Genomic DNA, 2500 nt, shown 5'->3' with positions numbered 1-2500 from the left:
CCTACTTTGGCCGCACGGCGCCGCGTGCAGGGTGCGCCGGCGCGCAGCTGCGCCGCCTGCCGCCTCCGTCGGCCGGCGCGCCTGCCACTGGCCGCCCCCACCAGCCGGCTGTAGCGCGTGCGCCCACGCACCGCGCGGCCAGCACGCCGGGAGGCCCCCCCTCACCGGCCGGGGACGGTCCCACCCAGCCACCGCCGCGTATCGCTTCACACCCAGATGCCATTCACGTTCGTGGGCATGGTGGGTATCGCTGGAACAACCGGTTGGTAGCTCAACCGATCGTCGCCATCACTGATTCACCTCTAGCGAGAACAACCGCACCACAACGGTTTACCAGTTGTTCATTTGCGTAACGTCACCAGCAAACGTAGGCGTCCATCGCCATTTGCAAATTCAACGATTGTTGCATGCCTGTGTCAGGTGTCACGACACACTATGTCTGCCCACATACACGCAACAACATGTGCACGCTTCGCGAACACGTGGAAGGTGGCCCCCGTACGTATGCGATGTCCATTGCGCGAACGACTGTCAACCGGCCTCTGTCGCATGTCGCAGATGTGGAACGCAGTGCACCATGCTATCACGGTGTGTGAGAAGAGACGACTACGTCTGACAACACGCGCCACTACATCAACAGACGGCTCATGCTGATCGCCATCCAGGGCATACCACACTGCAATCCAGCTCTTATAGGGAGACGACACGTAGCTGAGTGCACAACATTTGGACCGCATGGTTCGCCGTTGTTGGCGCAGTCGTTGTACGGTCACATGTACCACGATGTATCATTCAGTACATGAGGACCAATGTGCAGTACAGTGTGTGATTTGGACGTACAACATCAGCGGACAGTTGACACAGGCCGTACCACAGCGTAGGCTAAGTGCTTCGCCATGCGAATGCCAATGAACAACTGCAAATGCCAATGAACAACTGCAAAGGGCATTGAGCATGTACGTCCTGCTGCCATCCACATTACAGTGTATAGCTGCAAGGTGTTTAACATGAAGCGATACACTGGGGACCGGGCAGTGCGAGTAGCAAACTATATTGCGGGGGTTGCAGTTAGGCAACACTACACTAATTTAACGCGTCGTATGACAATTACAGAGCAGGTTAAGGCCCAACGTGTGTTGGGTTAAGGCCCAACGTGTGTTGGGTTAAGGCCCAACGTGTGTTGGGTTAAGGCCCAACGTGTGTTGGGTTAAGGCCCAACGTGTGTTGGGTTAAGGCCCAACGTGTGTTGGGTTAAGGCCCAACGTGTGTTGGGTTAAGGCCCAACGTGTGTTGGGTTAAGGCCCAACGTGTGTTGGGTTAAGGCCCAACGTGTGTTGGGTTAAGGCCCAACGTGTGTTGGGTTAAGGCCCAACGTGTGTTGGGTTAAGGCCCAACGTGTGTTGGGTTAAGGCCCAACGTGTGTTGGGTTAAGGCCCAACGTGTGTTGGGTTAAGGCCCAACGTGTGTTGGGTTAAGGCCCAACGTGTGTTGGGTTAAGGCCCAACGTGTGTTGGGTTAAGGCCCAACGTGTGTTGGGTTAAGGCCCAACGTGTGTTGGGTTAAGGCCCAACATAGGTTGGGTTAAGGCCCAACATAGGTTGGGTTAAGGCCCAACATAGGTTGGGTTAAGGCGCAACATAGGTTGGGTTAAGGCGCAACATAGGTTGGGTTAAGGCGCAACATAGGTTGGGTTAAGGCGCAACATAGGTTGGGTTAAGGCGCAACATAGGTTGGGTTAAGGCGCAACATAGGTTGGGTTAAGGCGCAACATAGGTTGGGTTAAGGCGCAACATAGGTTGGGTTAAGGCCCAACATAGGTTGGGTTAAGGCGCAACATAGGTTGGGTTAAGGCGCAACATAGGTTGGGTTAAGGCGCAACATAGGTTGGGTTAAGGCGCAACATAGGTTGGGTTAAGGCGCAACATAGGTTGGGTTAAGGCGCAACATAGGTTGGGTTAAGGCGCAACATAGGTTAGGTTAAGGCGCAACATAGGTTAGGTTAAGGCGCAACATAGGTTAGGTTAAGGCGCAACATAGGTTAGGTTAAGGCGCAACATAGGTTAGGTTAAGGCGCAACATAGGTTAGGTTAAGGCGCAACATAGGTTAGGTTAAGGCGCAACATAGGTTAGGTTAAGGCGCAACATAGGTTAGGTTAAGGCGCAACATAGGTTAGGTTAAGGCGCAACATAGGTTAGGTTAAGGCGCAACATAGGTTAGGTTAAGGCGCAACATAGGTTAGGTTAAGGCGCAACATAGGTTAGGTTAAGGCGCAACATAGGTTAGGTTAAGGCGCAACATAGGTTAGGTTAAGGCGCAACATAGGTTAGGTTAAGGCGCAACATAGGTTAGGTTAAGGCGCAACATAGGTTAGGTTAAGGCGCAACATAGGTTAGGTTAAGGCGCAACATAGGTTAGGTTAAGGCGCAACATAGGTTAGGTTAAGGCGCAACATAGGTTAGGTTAAGGCGCAACATAGGTTAGGTTAAGGCGCAACATAGG

The sequence above is a fragment of the Schistocerca serialis genome, unplaced genomic scaffold (genome assembly GCF_023864345.2).
Source record: "Schistocerca serialis cubense isolate TAMUIC-IGC-003099 unplaced genomic scaffold, iqSchSeri2.2 HiC_scaffold_960, whole genome shotgun sequence".
Taxonomy (NCBI): domain Eukaryota; kingdom Metazoa; phylum Arthropoda; class Insecta; order Orthoptera; family Acrididae; genus Schistocerca; species Schistocerca serialis.
This window is presented reverse-complemented; position numbering follows the sequence as displayed.